Source organism: Ambystoma mexicanum, chromosome 1q (genome assembly GCF_040938575.1).
Source record: "Ambystoma mexicanum isolate Mex_15411 chromosome 1q, UKY_AmexF1_1, whole genome shotgun sequence".
Classification (NCBI taxonomy): domain Eukaryota; kingdom Metazoa; phylum Chordata; class Amphibia; order Caudata; family Ambystomatidae; genus Ambystoma; species Ambystoma mexicanum.
This window is the reverse complement of record NC_090922.1, coordinates 970,230,743-970,249,464: the sequence shown is the minus strand read 5'-3', so window position 1 is coordinate 970,249,464 and position 18,722 is coordinate 970,230,743.

Genomic DNA, 18,722 nt, shown 5'->3' with positions numbered 1-18,722 from the left:
TAACTGTGTATTTTCTGGCCTAATTTAGTGGTATTCATTTATCTGATTAGTTGTTGTAGAATCTTTGAGCTGTTAGATAGCTTTTGGAGTATTCTAACAGTTTATATTATTTTAACAAAAATTTATAATTTTGGGACAGTTAGATACCAATTGGCGTATTCTAACTGTGTATTCTTTGGTCTAATTTAGTGGTATTCATTTATCTGATTAGTTGTTGTAGAATCTTTGAGCAGTTAGATAGCTTTTGGAGTATTCTAACAGTTTATATTTTTTTAACACAAATTTATTTAAAGGTTTAAATACAGTTTATTTATCAAATTTTGGTTTTAAGAACATCAAATAAGCATTTGTAAGATTTGCTGGTAATCTCTGCTTTAGAGTAATGGTACTATCATTACATTCAAACCATCCACATTTCTTTTTTATATATGCAGTGTAGTGCCCTGAATTGGTTGTGGCTCCTGCGTGGTAGATTAAACCTATTGTTGTGAAGGTTTTCTTACCAAGTGATATTTGACCATGTGTGAATCCAGTCAGCTTGTAGTTGGTTTTGGTACCATCTGCATTGTAACGTAGAAGCATTAGTATTACGTATTTACTATGTGTTTGTATTACTAACGTGGAGCGATTATCTGAATTGCAGGTAGAGCATAATGTAACATGGTTTGCATTTTGTACAAGTTGCTGAAATGGAATGGATTCACAATTTGGTATTGATATATATATATGAAGCGTCCATTGGGGATTTCTTCTTGTGTCACATTGTTGCAGAGAGTGCATATATGTTTCCACATGTATGAAATCTGAAAGATTCCATTTATAGGTATGTTTTTGTGTTCCAGTACTTGTAGTAAGTACATTAGAAATTCCTGTGTATCTTCCTGTGAGTTTATAGTGAATTTCACCATTCCAGCACAGTAGTCCAATTGTCGTCTTATTCCAAAAACACTATATGTGTTGTCAGGATTGTTTGCTGCATTTCTGTGAAGTACTAACATTTGCAAACACAATGGGTCTGTACTGTGTAAGTAAATGTTGTCAACAATTGGTGGTAATTGAAATAGAATATTCATTGCTACATTTGCATAGCAACTTACACAAACTATATTTGAGAATTTAAATGGTCCAGGTAGTTCTGTATCTAACTGCTTTTTTTGGAGTTTGTCTTCCTTCTTTAAAGAAGTACCTGGTTTACTTTCTCTAATTGATTCTTTTATGTTTGTGGATGAAGTATTAGTTTCTTTTACTCTCTTTGGAGGATTTGCAATGACGTCCTGTTGCATTTCTGTTTGATTTAGTTTTGTTTTACAACGTTTTAGTTTTTGTGGAACAGAATATGTGTTTAGATGGGGAGTGTATAGTGAGCGAAGTCTATTATATTCTAAAATGCAAGGAATATCAGCGTTTACTTTACTTGCATCAAAGTTGATTAGAAATAGACCGTCAAGTGTACGTAAGCGTGATAGTGCTACGTAGCTCATGCCTTCTTTAAAGACTGTGTTACCAATATCTATCATTGCTTTGTCTAGGGTAAGACCTTGTGATTTATGAATCGTGACTGCGTATGCAAGAGTTAGAGAAAATTGTTCTCTGCGTACATACATATCTTGGAAGAGAAGGAATCTAGCTGTTGAGCGTCCTATCCGTTTTACTTCTGAAAGTTTTTCAAAGAGTATATTGACAAACTGAATTTTGTTGTCACGTGGGTATGTTTGAAAGCCAGCAACTGTACCCAGTGCTCCATTAACTAGTCCTTGGTCCACGTCAAGGTTAAGTTTAAGCATTACTCTGCAATTTAAGGATAATTTTAACATCTTTTCTAAGCCTGCAGTGTTTGAGATTGATTTTTCTAAATTATTTAGTCTTGTTGTGGCTTGGTCACACATGGGTAGTGTCATACCTTGTACATCTAGTTTGTCTGTGGTGCTAATTTCCATTATTGGTTGCATTTCTTTACTTAACATTATTTCATTGAATTTCAGACAGCTTGCAAGAGTTGGCATTAAGGCCATACAGATGACATTTTTGTGGGCTAATTGTTCCATAACATCTGTAGCACATGCATTATCGCCATAAAGTGCATTAATGTGCCGGGTTTTCAATGTTGCTTCTGCTTCTTTAGAAAGTATACCAACTCTCAAACTTTTTAAAATGTTGGCATAATTTAGATCTGCAGATTGGCACATGTTTTCTGTTAATTCTCTGTATTGGAAATGTTGCCAAAGGTTTACATTTCCAATGCTGCCAACAGTTTTACGGCAGAGTTTGTGCCCTAATGTTTTAAAAATAGGTTCACCTTTTACTGGTGTTAATTGAAGCAGATCTCCAAAAACAATAATGTGTTTTCCTGCAAAGAGCTCTTCATATTCTGTTTTGAGTACTTCTTGTAATCTGAGGTGAATCAAAGCTAACATAAGGTTGGAGACCATGCTCACTTCATCTATTAGTAGCATTTTCATTTGTTTCAATACTCTGCATAATTCCATTGCAGCTTCTGCAGAAAGTTTGTAATAGTCTAATTTGTTCTGGTGTTCTACTGGTAATAGTAGTAATCGGTGTAATGTAACACCACCTATGTTGTAGGCAGCGACACCTGTGGGGGCAGTGACAGCACCTGGCAGTTTGTTGTTTGTCAATTGTTGAAGGAACTTACTAATGATTTTGATTAGGAATGTTTTGCCAGAACCAGCTTCACCACTGACGTACAGTAGTATAGGTTTATAATTATGGCAGGAACATTCTTTATTTTCATGTTTTACACCATGTGCAATTTGTTTTGTTACTTCTTGAAAAATGAAACTTTGCTCATTGTTTAGTTTTGATTGTAATATAGTTAAGTCTTCCTTATCTTCATACTGACACATGGTGTTTTCTACTTCTATCATAGCTAATTCTGCCTCATTTGTTATTAGTGGTTCTCCCAGTGGTTCTTGGCTTCCTGTTACAGAAGGTTGACTACTGTCAGGAGTATCCTTATCTAGTTGGGCTTGGAGTTCTTCTTCATGTTGCTGTTCATTGTGCAACATTGTTTTGTACTGTGTGAAGTTTACATCAGTTATAGTGCTTTCATTTGCTTTGAAAGCATCCTCATATGAGTCATAGTTATATAGTAATTGTTCTTCTTTTCTCCATGGTTTGAAGAGTTGTAGCAGGGACATGTAATATACTTCTCTATGTTGAGGAGTCTTCAATGACAATTTGATATGATTAATTAAATTTAGTTTAGTGAGTTTAACTAAGCTGCCTTCACAGTCTGTCACTCTATATTTACCTTTTTTTCATCAGGTTTCATATTATTTTTGTATGTGTAGTTTTGGGCTATTTGGTATAGACACATGTTTTCCAAAGTATTACTTCTGTTTGGGTAGTATGTGTCCAATAAATTGTTTTTTAAAATGGCTTGGCTGTTGGGATCATGTTTGGCTATTGTTTCTATATCTTCATATGATTTTAGAACTCTTTTTCTAGATTTAGCTGGACCTAGACTTAGCCATACTATATTTTCAGATTTACCATACAATGAAGTACCAGTTAAACGATCAGCTGCTTCATAAGATCCACATTCTCTATGGGTGAGCATTTTTATGCCCAAGCTGTATCATTTCTGAGATACTGTTTTATCTGATGACAGGTCATTCCAGAGGTCTTGGAGCTCTGTCTTTTCTGCTTTAGTTAATTATGCTGTGACATATCGTGCAACTGCAGTAGAATTGTCTGCAATGTACTGCACATCTATGTTTGCATTCCATAAGTGGGCAATGATTGCATTATAATCATTGATATATTTTTCTTCTTCTTTTCTTTTTATGTAATATGTATTTTTAGGTGACTTACCTTTAACACTATGTCTAACTGAAGACATGAGGTTGTTTACTTGACCTGTATTTGTAACTGGTCTAGGGAAACCAAATCGGCATTTGGTGTAGTATTTGCCTTTGTTTTTGTATTTGCGACGACAATATTTTCCACATTTGTGTCTTTGAAATTGTAAAATTTGTGCACGAAGATCACTATTTGTGGCTTCTGATGGAATTTCACAAGTGACATATTTTTCAATAAACTGTAAAACAGTAGCATCACTGTCTTGACCAAATTTAGGAGCATCTTTAATCCATAAAAGCATGTGGATATGTGGTGCTCCTCTGGCTTGGTATTCTTTTCTCCAAAAGAAGTGTGGCACTTCTCCAAGGGGAGGAACAGTTTTATTACAAATAAAATGTAGCATAGCAATGAAGCGATGGTGAAAATATCTTAAAACATTAACAGGATCCAAAGAACAAAGTTCTCCAGGTGTTAGAATATCTATGTTTGTTTTGTTTTTATTTGATATGCGTAGGAAATCATGTAAATCTTCCCATGCATATTCTGCACAACTTAATGTAACAAACCAAGTGGGTGGGCCAAGGTTTCTGATCATACAACGTACATCTCCATGACGTCGAAACCAGTACTCTTTAGTACCACGCATATTTGCTAATAGATTTGTAATATTTGATTGTAAAACCTCATCCTTTTGTTGCACTTTCTCTAATAATTGTGTAGCTGTCATATTTTGAAAGTGTGATCCTGATTTTAATATGTGTGCAACTCGGGGGCGCTGTTGAGCAGCCTGCAAGATGGCTGCCTAGTACTTGAGCTCCGCGCCTGGCCGCCGCTTATCCGCTCACATCTGCGGTTCTGTAGCGGATCCGGCACCCCTGCTTCGCTACACACACTCCTGCTGCCGTGCCCTTCTCGCACACCGAATCCCGGAAGAAAACGGACATCGGGTGCCCCTGATCCGCCTTCGTGCCGTACTTGCGACGGCGCGGCCCTGGGCCCCTCGGCATTTCCTGCTTGCGCCGCGGCCCGGAACGGTGCCGGCCGCCGTCTCAGGCGCCTCTGGCCCGTGCCTGGGTCCCGAACGCGGCACCTCTTCATCGCTGCCTGGTGCCCCTTCATCTTCGCCTGCCTACCCTTCCCGCTGGGGATTGACGCTGTGGGCCGGGCGTGGTGCCGGCCCGCGGGGAGTGCTGCCGCGGCGGAGCCCTGCGCCCGCCGCCATCGCCGCTCCTGGAGGAGCCCTTCCTCGGCGATCGCCGCGGCTGCCTGGTGCCCCTTCATCCTCGCCTGCCCACCCTTCCCGCTGAGGATTGACGCTGCGAGCCTGGCGCGGTGCCGGCCCGCGGGGAGTGCTGCCGCGGCGGAGCCCTGCGCCCGCCGCCATCGCCGCTCCTGGAGGAGCCCCTTCCTCGGTGATTGCCGCGGCGACCTGGCCTGGAGTCGGGGCGGCCGCAGGACGCGGCGAGTGGAAGGTGAGATTCGGGGGCTTTCGCCTGCATTCGGGGGGGCCTGCTGAGACCCAGACTCCCCGCGCATTGCCCACTCTGCCAGCGGGCCTCGCCTGCCTAGTGGCGTGCTGCCCTCCCTGTGGGGGCCCTCCTCCACCGCGCTGCCTGGGGCCTTAACTCCCTCCTGGAATTGTCGCCCTCCACACTACGCCTCATCCTGCTGAGAGGGTGACCTGCACCGCACCCATCGGACCTCTTACGCCTCTGCCACACTCATTCTGCGTAACTGGGCAATCTCACCTTGAGCGGCATAGTTCCACTGACCGGACCATACTCACTGCCGTCGCAGCACCCCATCTTCACATACGGGTGACCCCTTCCTCCAGACTACACCTCCTTGTCTTCCCAATCTCTGCTGGACTATAAGCTGTTTCCTTGTGCGGAGACACCATCGGGAGCTGCACTGGGGCTCCCTCTGGTAAGCCCTACACCAAGTATATAACTGGGCCCTCCTGGCTCGTGGGCTGGACTGATCCGGACCTGTTCGGCTACCTCCTTCGCGCCCATACCTGGCTAATCTTATCTCAGCATCTCCCTCTCTGTCTCTTTGATCCGGGTCATGTCGAATCGTTCCAAGAGTGGCGCCAGGGGGGGGGCCATGGATAAATTTACAAAGGCGGTCCCCCGATCCGAGGTGGGCCACGCGTCAACTACGCCTGAGGAACCCGAGGCCGACCCGAGTCCCGTGGCTGCGGCTCCTGATCTTACTGCCATGATGGAATCGATGGCCAAAAACTTCGCTTCTTTTCATGAAAAGCTTGACGACATCAATGCTAACGTGGCCTCACTCAAAACACGCGTCGATCAAGCTGGCTCCAGAATCACGGAGGCCGAAAACCGGATATCCACCAACGAGGACGAGATACATACACTACAGGACACTGTGGCTGCCTTGTCGCGCGACATGAAAAATGTAAAGGCAAAATGCGACGACTTAGAATCCCGCTCACGCAGAAACAACCTGCGTATTGTTGGGGTCCCAGAGACTGCCCTGAAGGGTCGAATGGAGGATGCGGTCGAACGTCTTCTCAAGGACCTGCTTGGTGACCCGGACCTCTCCCCCTACTTCACTGTCGAGCGGGCTCACCGGGCCCTGTCTCCGCGTCCCAGGCCTGGAGATAGTCCCAGGCCCATCATAGCCAGGATTCTCAATTATCGTGACAGAGATCTTATCCTCCGCCTAGCGCGGGAGAAGGGGGAGTTGCGATTGGAGGCCAATACTATTTGAATTTTCCCGGATTTCTCAATGGCTGTGCAACAGGAGAGGCGTCAGTTCCTTGGCGTCAAGAAGATGCTCAGGGAGCGCAAAGTCCCATATGCCATTCTATTTCCTGCTAGACTCAAAATCACCCATATGGGCAAACTCTATTTCTTCACCATCCCTGAAGAGGCGGTAAAATTTATTGAGATGCAGATACCGCTTCAGGGCCCTGGAGATGCCATCGCTGATGAAAGATAATTGGGTGTCATGGAGTGGGGATACTGTCTGCATTTGTTGATTCTGTAATTACATGTTATTACTGCTTACACTGCTCGGCTCATCGAGCCGCCCTGGCTCCTTGCGGCGCTCGCCTGTGGCGGGGCTCGGCCACGAACTGTTGGTACTGGCCACCCATCTCTCATACTGCCGGGAACTGTCCTTTACGCCGGCCTCCCTCAGTGGCTGGATGTCCTGGGGGGCGGCGACTGGCCCTGTTATTATCCGAACACTTTGTATGTCGTAGAGCTGGGCCCCGCTCAGTGCATGTTGTTTCGTGCTACGCCCGGGTGGCTCGCCACGATGAGACACTTTATCCTGCCACCTGCTGTAGGCGTTGCGCTTGCGTGTGAGCCAGATGTTTAATCTGGGGCCAGCTCCCCCCCTGGGATGGTCTATGTGTCTGCTGATTGCCCTTGCCACAGTGTTCAGGCACCCATCCTTCTGGGGACCTTTATGATGCTCTATGCGAAACCAATGTGTCAATTCTTTGCTGCCCTATTGTTATTTCTAATTTCACAATGGCAGATTTTTTGCCCTTTTGCCTTTTTGAGACTGGCCCAATGCCCCACTCTGGGACACAGGGAGTGGGTGCTGGGTGACTATCGACACTGTTGTAGTAGCTGCAGGAACCGCAGAGGCTCGTGCGCGATCCCCCGGCTTCCCGCCTTGCGGGTCGGGACTTGCGTTATGAGTCCATTGCCACTGTTCGTTTTGCAACAGAGCCATTTGGCTCTAAGCGTGCTAGTGCGTGGCAACGGCGCACCCCATTGCGATTGCACTGTTCTCTGCTGTTTTGTTGGTATGTGTTGGTCCCCGTTGGGCCTTGGGGAAGTGTGGGCCAGGTTGGTTTGGGCCCATCTGCGCGCTTTTAGGGGAGGGTGATGTTTACACTGCTGATTCATGGTTGGTGGTGCGGGTGGGGGGTGGAAATGGGGTTGTTTCTCAAAAAGGCATACAAGGTTTCGCGAGGTGCATTCTGAGGTGGCACAAGCGCACACGCTGTTTTTACTTGGGGAGCTCACATGGTCAGCTGTGTTGGGATGTTCATTAAGGATGAAGTTTGTGGATGGGGATGGCTACCACTGAAGTGTCTACTGTCATAATGTCCTGGAACGTCCGGGGGTTGAGCAACCACACCAAGGCCCGCAAGATTATGGCGTATGCCAACAGGCATAACTGTAAAATCCTGCTTTTACAGGAGACACACTCCAATGGACTTATACCAAGGGCAGTTGCCCCGTCATGGGGTCCCGCCAGATTTTACACTTCCTATTCCACGCAATCAAGGGGTGTTCTCACGATTATTCACAAATCAATTAAGTTTGGGCTCCATAAAAGCTACATCGACTCCGAAGGCCGCTACGTTATACTGCACTGCACACTAGCTGCGAGGGAATATCTGCTCGTTAACACTTACTGTCCCAACGTGGACTCTCCGGAATTCTTTGACACAATAGCCACCATACTTCTGGGCTTTGTGGGGGTGCATATCATATGGGGAGGGGATCTGAACCTTATATTGGACACTGTTCTGGACAGAACGGCCACGGGTCCCAGAGCAATGTCTCGCGCGGCGCGCAGACTACGGAGCCATATGCAGTCGCTCAATATCTGTGACGCCTGGAGAACTCTCCATCCCCAGGAGCGGGAATATACCTACTATTCATCGGTGCACGACAGCTCGTCCAGGATAGATCTGTTCTTGGCCTCCAGCGAGGTAATGGGCGGGGTGGAGGGTGCGGGCATTCTGGCCCGCACGCTTTCTGATCACGCTCCAATCACACTGTCCCTAAGACTGGGCACTCCTGCTCCAACTGCCAGCACCTGGCGCTTCAAGTCCGAAGCCCTAAAAGACATCGTGTTTAAGTCCGAAATACTAGCTGACATCGGATCGTTCTTTGAACTTAACTCACTTCGAGACACGACTGCCGCGATCAGATGGGAGGCCTTCAAGGTATATATAAGGGGCATGTCCATCTCCCGGGAGGCCGGGGTCTTGAGGGCCATTAGGGCTGCTCTGGGGCGCTCTGAGACCAAACTGAAACAACTTGAGCAGCTCAACACTACCGGCTCTGACCCCACCATTCTTGCCCGAATCTCTGATGAACTTAAGGTATATAACACACTGGCCACCTCCGAAGTCCGTTACTTCAGCCGGCCTCAGGCCGCCAGGAGGTATGGTGAAGGCGACAGGCCTGGGAAAACGCTTGCGACACTTGTAAAGGGGGAGGTGGGCCGAACACAGATCTCTTCTATCAAAGATCGAACTGGTCAGGCTCGGTGGGCGGACCGGGAAATACTAGACATATTTACTACATTCTATAGTTCCCTTCACTCCAGGCCCGTAGAACACACTGAGCAACGCATGCGCGAACTCCTTGAGCAGATACCCACTACAGAAATCTCCCAACAGACCAGGGACCAGCTAGACTCCCCGATTACGCTAGACGAGGTAGTGTCGTCCATCTCCGACTTGCCCAAAGGCAAAGCGCCCGGCCCGGATGGGCTAACCCCAGATTTTTACCACGAGCACATAGCTATTCTGGCCCCTCGGTTGCTTGAGGTATGGAATGAGGCTCTCCAGGCCTCCATCCTCCCCCCCTCCATGCGTGAAGCGGTCATCACTGTGCTGCTCAAACCAGGTAAGCCTGAAGATGAGTGCGGGTCATACAGACCTCTCTCCCTCATGAATCTTGACACAAAGATCTTTGCTAAGATCATTGCCAATCGCTTTTTGCCGATCATGAAGCACCTGGTGCATGAGGACCAAGCGGGCTTCGTCCCGGGCAGATCCACCTCCCACAACATCAGGAGATTGTTCAATGTCATGTCCCGCATAGATCAGAACGCCCAGGCGGTAGCGGTCACGTTGGACGCCCAGAAAGCCTTTGACATGGTTTCCTGGAAATACATGCGGCTGGTCCTCGAGACAATGGGGGTTGGCCCAAACATGAGAGGGTTTATTAGACTATTGTACACCTCCCCCGTTGCGCGGGTTCGAGTTAACTCACTAACATCCGAGATCTTCACGTTATCTAGAGGCACCCGCCAGGGCTGCCCCTTCTCTCCAATTCTCTTCGCACTAGTGATAGAACCAATGGCGGACTATATCCGCTCTAGACACTCTCATAAGGGAATAAGATTGATAGAGGAGCCTGAAATTATATCCCTTTACGCAGACGACGTCCTACTTTATATTAGAGATCCCACAACTCACCTCAATCCCATACTGAGAGATGTCACCCGCATTGGCACCCATTCCGGTTTCACAATTAACTATTCCAAGTTGGAGATCTTCCCGCTCACTCAATCCACCACACAGCCCGTCTCCGAATATCCCCTGCGCTGGGCCCCTGAAGGCATTAAATACCTGGGTGTACATGTATCCCTCACTAAATCCACCCTACTCACCGATAATTACTCTGCGGTAGCGCAGATAGTTGAGGCTAAAATCTCACGGTGGCGTACTCTTCCGTTATCCGTTGCAGGTCGGCTGTCACTGATTAAAATGATTCTGCTTCCCAACCTCCTTTACACCTTTAGTAACATTCCCGTTTGGCCTGGGAGGGCATACTTCACTAAATTGCACACGCTCTGCGCACAATTCCTCTGGCATTCAGGTGCGGTCCGCAAGAAGTGGACTGACATGGCACTCTCATACAGACGAGGGGGTATTGCTGCTCCGAACTTTGCTACATACTGGTTGGCGGCCCAAGCCCAATATGCCACTCATTGGTACCCTGGCGCCCCGGTGCGCCCTCATGTTAAGCTGGAACGGCTGGCAACTGCTGGCACTAATCTAATGTCCCTAGTGTTACAGCGACACTACGCCCCGGACTCCCCAGTTGACCCCATCGCTGCGACCATGTTTGCCTGGACACGCATACTAGGCTCATCAGATGGGACCTCCCCGTACTACAAGTGGCTGCCCGCGTGGGCCTGCCCCGGGTTGGAGCCCACGCTAGATGCTGCATTGGCCCGCCATTGGGGGGCTCTGGGGTATAGGGCATTATCAGACTTCTATCCAGAGGGTAAATTCATAAACCCCCAGACTTGGAAGCCGGGTCACACTGGATCCCCCTTGGAAACTCTCCAGTACTACAGGCTCCGCGCGGCGTTCCGCACCAGGTGGCCCTCTTTCCCTGATGAGCCCCCTGACGACCCGGCTATAGCGTACATTGCTAACTCGGGCGGTGCACGGGGCGTCATCTCATCATTATATCATATCCTGCAAGACACCCCTTCTACGCCGCTCCTCGGTGCTCGCAACAAATGGGCAGACGAACTGGGCCTGGAGATAACTGATGAGCTATGGGAGAGCATGTGTCTCCACACCCAAAAAGTCTCTCTTAACTTCCGCTTCCGAGCCATGCAATATAAGCTCCTTAATAGGCTATACTATACACCGCGGAGGACTTCAGGGTTTGCTCGTTCTGAGGTGCGCCTGTGCCCACGCTGTGGGGCCGAGGACGCTGATCATCTACATATGTTCTGGACCTGTCAGAACTTGTTCAATTTCTGGGACGGGGTTCTTAAGACACTTAGTGCAGTAATTGAAATCACTATCGATCCCGATCCCCTCGCAGTCCTATTTGGGGTTTGGAGCACTGAGGAAACTAAACGCCTGAAAAAGTTTTTAAATGTAAGTTGTATGATTGCCAAGAAGTGTATACTCCAGAGCTGGAGGTGTCCCTCTCCCCCGACCCCGCAGAGATGGTTGGGCCTGCTTACATGGTCACGGAATTGCGAAGAGGACTATCTGTCTATGCTGCCGGCCCAGTCTCGCCCCAAGAACATTTGGAATGAATTTAACACATATCTCAATAATCAGTCCGAGGGCGGGTCGGAGTCCTGTCTGTCCCCGGCCACCACTCCTGCATCATGATCTCCTCAGGTCTTCTTCTTTATTCGTAAAACATTGTAGTCACTGCTGTAATGTTGACAAGGTAACCTGTGAGCACCTCCATGTTCTATATGTTTCATATGCTTGTTGCCTTGATGTTTGTACCTTGTGAACCTCTGCCGATAAAAATAAAAGTTAAAAAAAAAAAAAATATGTGTGCAACTCCGTAACATAAAGTTGCTAGTTCACTTTCAAAGAGTAGGTGGAATATGTATTACACATTTTGTCTAAATCTGGGATCTTCAGAATACATTCGTAATGAGCGGTATTCTGAAGCTGATATTTGAATAGGTCTATCATCATACCTTCCTCCTTTGCCAGTAGGAAAGAGTAGAGGAAAAGCACGTGCTTCTATACTTTTTTCTCATATACTGATTGGCGACCCTTTTGTTTGACGCATTTGGTAAGTTTCTAGTACATCTTGTACGGTGTCATTACAGTGCAAAGGATGAATTGTATAATGGTCTAAAGTATTTGATATTGTAGCAGGATCTAGTAGCTCAAATTGACCAGCTTCTTGTGTTTCTTGAATTATTTCAGTTGTATCTTTCAAGTTTTCTTCAATATTAATTTCTTTGTATTATTCATTATTCTCTTAAGATATTGGAAGGCTTGTCTAACTTTATATAAATCTACCAGCTGTTACCATATTTTTTTGTCTTTTGTAGGTACTCCATTTACTAATATAATTAAAGATTGCTGCATTGGACGTTGCACTCCTAGAGTATGCACATTTTCTTTTAGATGTAATGGTAAATAAACTACTTTTCCACAAATGCCTTTTACCAATTCAGAGGGAGGTAATTTTGCTGTTTTTGGTTGAAGGCGTATTATTGCTTGAAATGGGTTTACTGTTTGAATTATGATGCTCTCATATAAATTAAGTTGTTATAGAGGTTTTGGTACTGGGTATAATTCCAAATTATGTGTGATAGAACGTGAAGGAGTTTGGTTGTTGTCAAGTTTTGTAGTGCAATAACTGCAAAGTATTAAGGGCTCAGTTATTTCATATTTGTTTTCTGCTAGAAGGTAGAGAGCTAATTCAAACCATTTAGAATCTTCATTGTCTTCTATTTTGTATGATAGGTCCACAGTTTTTGTGTTACTTTTATAAAAAATTCTACGGCAATATACACATACATGGTTTGGTACTTCAGCTGATGTACTTTTAAATTTTATTATTTCTTTTTTGTATGTGTTTAGCAAAAGGTTGCCATGTGTAGAATTGTTGCTTAATTGGTTTAAAGCTATTTCATTCTGTAAATGGCTTTCACTTCCAAAATATTTTTTCTGGATATAGTGAATTTCTTCAAGTAGGTCTTTTGCTGTACCATGTAGAAGGATGTTATTTAACTTTGCTAGTGCTAAAGCAGGACTTTTAGCATAGTACAATTTATAGACTAGATTTCTTATAGTTGAATGATGTGTTGATATCCTTTTGATATCATGGAACATGGTTTTACAAGTAGGTCCTGTAATGCAGGCCAATGAATGTCCTTGCAGTCCTGTGTACTTGCGCACTGGACAGGTATCTATATTTTGCAGTAATTTAATTTTGATTTTGTCTTTGCTTTTTACATATTTATTGAGGAATTGGTGTAAAGATTTGAAACATTGTTTGGGAATGTTACACATTGACGTGCATGGCCATTTGTACACTAGACGTTCTGATTCAGTTGAATGGAGGGGTAATTCTAAGTTTTCAGGGCATATTTTTGTAAGGAGTACTTCTTGTTCCATTATGGTATTATTCACTTTTTCATAACCTCGACCACTGCTATTTATGGCAATTGTATTTGTTTGCTTTTGTTTGTACGCTTCTTCATTAAAATATGGTCCTGTGCTCCTAGTGTGATTCCATTCACCTCCGCAGATACTTAAGAAGTTCTTTCTGTTGACATTTCGCTTATTGAGAAGTCTTTTTTGTAATTTAATTATCAGTTTTGTTAGTGGTTTCATTTTGTTTAAAAGTAAAATAAATAAATTTCTTTTGAGAAGAATTGCACTGTCCATCAATGCTTCTAAGATTAATTTCCTACGATAGGTTTTAAGCTTTGAACCTGATTTCTCTCCTGTTTTTATAAGATTTTGAAGGACTTTGTGACGGTATATTTTGGCTAAAATACTTTTCTTGGTATGCTTACTTTGCACTATATTAAAATTTGAAGAAGTAGTTTTATCTGTACTGATAGCTGATTTTCTGTTAATTGTTTTTTGGTTTGTTTTACATTTTGATAGAGGAAGCAAAGTTGTTGTACTTGGAACTTCTTGTGTTTCACTAAATGATTGTATTAGCTGTTTTATTTAAACTTTTTTTACATATTCTGCTAGAGATGGATGCTTATGTTGGACACCTTTATTTTCATTTGCTCTAATTTTGCGTTGCTTTCTACGGAGTTGTCTTTTGGTAGGCATTCTTTAGGGTCTGTTGAAAAAAATAAAGAAGATATGGGTTGGGGTGTTCTGGAATGTATGTGTGCTGTGTGCATGAGTGTTTGAGTAAGATGATAAAGATGTACGTAATGGTGTGTGATTGTGCATTGGGAACTAAAACTAGTAGGGATAGGTATTCTTGAATTTATGAGTTACTAAACTGGGGTTCAGATGACAAAAAAAAAGTAAGCTAGTGGTGTGGAAAAGTACAAATAGTAAATCTAATGTATACAATTAAAACAGTTGTTTGTTCTATAATATGAAAATTGTAGTGGTTCAGTTGGCTAATTTGTGTGTCCAAAAATAGAAATTTGTGGACCGTTCCGGCTGTAAATCGCTGTTTAAGACATGGACATTTTTGGACAAAATGGTACAAAATCTCTATTTTAAGAAACCAAAATAGCTCGTATTAATGTTATAGTATATTTGATTAATAATATAAATATTATGGTGATATTTTACTTACTTTTTTAAAAAAATTAACAGGTAACTTCTTAGTTTTTCTTTCTTCTTCGAATTCGGCTGCTTCTTTTCAGGAAACTGGTCTTCACTGCAATTGTAAAAGCTTCAAATTAGTAACTTTGTATATAGCACTGTTTTTAATTTAGATATTGTTTTTTTTAATTGAAATCCTCAGTGCCTTCTGTAAAACCATTAAACTAATTTATTTACATAAGATACATTGCATCCGTTCAGTACATATGATATGTTCTTAATGAACAAATTGTATGGAATGACTAACTGTAGCAAAAAAAAAATATCTTTACTATGTCTTGTGAAATTTATAATATATTAGTGAATACCACTATTTCTGTAAGTAAACTCTTCTAGGTAATAGCCCCTCAATGTCATGTCTAATTTAAATTAATTAAGTAAATAAATAAAGAAAAACAAAAAATATGAAATTGTATAAGTATTTTTATAAAGGTTTAAACATAGATTGTGTTTGCATGCAATTTTGTTTGAATATGTGTAGTCTATATATTTCATTTAAAAAATGTTAGTTTAACATGATTTGAGTGTGTGTGTATAAAGAAAGTAAAAAGTATAAACGTGTATAAGTGATAGTTGATTTTAGGAAATTGAAAAAAGTACAGTAAATTCATTTTACAGATTTTACAAGGTAAAAGTCTGTTTGAAAATGTGTTCATCTACCATAGCTCTCAACTCACACGCTTTTGGCGGGTGCCACACGCCTTGTAAAGGGCAGACTCACCCGCCAAGCCTCCTGCACGCCCATTCATTCCAATGGGCGTCTCACCCGCCAAAAACAAAATCGGGTGATTTCACCCGCCTGTAAAACAAAAATGGTTGAGAGCTATGTCATCTACTATACAGAAAATATGCATACCTGAAGTTTGTGTTCATGCATATGGATATGCATGGAGCTGCAAGTAGAAATCTTGAAGACTTGTACAGTATTTCTGGTAGATGCTGCTTGCCAATGATATGACACTTGTACTCAAAGAGATTCAGAGTACATTTGCAGTGCTGATCTATGATGATGCAGTTAGATGTAGAGGTCTTGAATGTGATTGGTGCATGGTCATGTGATTTTTGAGGTACATCCAATGAGGGAATGGCAGAGAGAGTGTAGTGGAAATGGTAGAAGGGCTGTTCATGTTACGATAATTCTGCGGACATGGCGGTAGTTCGCGGACATCGGGAGTTACATCCGGGGATTTTTGGGTTCAGAAGTCATGCAAATGAGAATAAGCACTGAAAGGGATTGGTCAGGAAAGTTTGGTGGGTGTGTTGTGCCAGGAGAGATTTTCTCAGATACTCTTTTTGCTGAGAGAACAAAAGATAGCTATGGCTGTGTGTTTCAGAAAACAAAGTTTTTTTCACTGAATTTCATAGGTTTTTAGTAGCGCAACTTAACCATAACATCCCTTTAACAAAGTTTTTTCACTGAATATATATATATATATATATATATATATATATATATATATATATATATATATATATATATATATTTATTCAGTGTAAAAACTTTGTGTGTAAAAACTTTGTTAAAGGGACGTTATGGTTAAGTTGCGCTGCTAAAAACCTATGAAATTCAGTGAAAAACCTTTGTCAAAGGGACGTTATGGTTCAAAGTAAAACCGAAAAAACCCTTGAAATTCAGCCAGTTATGGAAAGCTAAGCAACCACAACTCGCGCCACCACCGTGCACTGCTCCAGGCACTGCTAAGACTAACACCCAGGACATCAAAGATGACATCACAAATGTCATTGATGCATGAGCGGGGGGTGGGGGGAACACGAGGGAGACACGGGGCATGATCAGGGATGGGGGGAACAGGGCACATGGGGCATGAGCGGAGGTGGGGGAACAGGGCAAACACGGGGCATGAGCGGGGGTGGGGGAACATGGTGCACACATGGGGCATGAGCGGGGGGTCGGGGGGAACAGTGGAGACACACAGGGCATGAGCGGGGGGTGGGGGGGAAGGGGAGAGACACACAGCGCATGAGCGTGGCGTGGGGGTAAAGGAGGGAGACACGGGGCATGAGCGGTGGGTGGGGGAAGGGGTAAGACACACGGGGAATGAGCGGGGGGTGGGGGGGAAGGGGAGAGAGACATGGGGCATGAGCGGGGGGTGGGGGGAAGGGGAGAGACATGGGGCATTAGCGGGGGGTGGGGGAAAGGGGAGAGACACACAGGGCATGAGCAGGGGGTGGAAGGAAGGGAGAAACACACTTGGCATGAGCGCATGGTGGGGGGAAAGGAGGGAGACACAGGGCATGAGCGGGGGTGGGGGGAAGGGGAGAGAGACACGAGGCATGAGCGGGGGGTGAGGGGGAAGGGGTCAGATACACGGGGCATGAGCGGGGTTGGGGGGGAAGGGGAGAGACACGGGGCATGAGTGGGGGGTGGGAGGAAGGGGAGAGCGACACGGGGCATGTGCAGGGGGTGGGGGGAAGGGGAGAGACACAGGGCATTAGGGGGGGTGGGTGGAAGGGGAGAGACACACGGGGCATGAGCGGGGAGTGGGGGGGAAGGGGAGAAACTCACGGGGCATGAGCAGGGGGTGGGGGGAAAGGAGGGAGACATGGGGCATGAGCGGGGTTGGGGTTAAGGGGAGAGACACACAGGGCATGAGCGGGGGGTGGGGTGAAGGGGAGAGACACACGGGGCATGAGAGGGGGTGGGGGGGAAGGGGAGAGAGACACGGGGGGAAGAGGACAGGGCATGAGCGGGGGGTGGTGGGGTAACAAGGGAGACACAGGGCATGAGCGGGTCGTGGGGGGTAACAGGGTAGACATGGCATGGGTGGGGGGTAACAAGGGAGACACGGGGCATGAGCGGGGGGTGGGGGGTAACACAAGGGAGTCACGGGGCATGAGCAGAGGGTGGGGGGTAACAAGGGAGACACGGGGCATGAGCGGGGGGTGGGGGGGTTACAGGGTAGACAGGGCATGGGTGGGGGGGTAACACAAGGGAGACAAGGGGCATGAGCGGGGGTTAGGGGGTAACACAAGGGAGACACGGGTCATGAGCGGGGGGTGGGGGGTAACAGGGGAGACAGGTCATGAGCGGGGGGTGGGCGGATGGAATAGACACACAAGGCATGAGCGGGGGGTGGGGGGAAGGGGAGAAACACATGGGGCATGAGCGGGGGGTGGGGGGAACAGTAGGGAGACACGGGGTATGAGCGGGGGGTGGGGGGGAAGGGGAGAGACACACAGGGCATGAGCGGGGGGTGGGGGAAGGGGAGAGAGACACGGGGGAATGAGCGGGGGATGGAGGGAAGGGGAGAGAAACACAGGGCATCAGCGAGGGGTGTGGGGAACAGTAGGGAGACACGGGGTATGAGCGGGGGGCGGGGGGGAAGGGGAGAAACACATGGGGCATGAGCGGGGGGTGGGGGGAACAGTAGGGAGACACGGGGTATGAGCGGGGGGTGGGGGGGAAGGGGAGAGACACACTGGGCATGAGCGGGGGGTGGGGGAGAAGGGGTGAGACACACGGGGCATGAGCGGGGGTTGGGGGAAGGGGAGAGACACACAGGGCATGAGCGGGGGGTGGAGGGAAGGGGAGAGAGACACGGGGCATGAGCGGGGGATGGGGGAAGGGGAGAGACACACAGGGCATGAGCGAGGGGTGTGGGGAACATTAGGGAGACACGGGGTATGAGCGGGGGGTGGGGGGAAAAGGGAGAAACACACGGGGGATGAGCGGGGGGGTGGGGGGAAGGGGTGAGCTTAAGGGGTGAGACACACAGGGCATGAGCGGGGGGTGGGGGGTTCAGGGGAGAGACACACGGGGCATGAGCGGGGGGTGGGGGGAACCGTAGGGAAACACGGGGTATGAGCGGGGGGTGTGGGGAAGGGGAGAGACACACTGGGCATGAGCAGGGGGTGTGGGGAAAGGGGTGAGACACACAGGGCATGAGCGGGGGTGGGGGAAGGGGAGAGACACACGGGGCATGAGCGGGGTGTGGGGGGAAGGGGAGAGACACAAGGGGCATGAGCGGGGGGTGGGGGAAGGGGAGAGAGACACGGGGCATGAGCGGGGGGTGGGGGGAAGGTGAGAGAGACACAGGGCATGAGTGGGGGATGGGGGGAC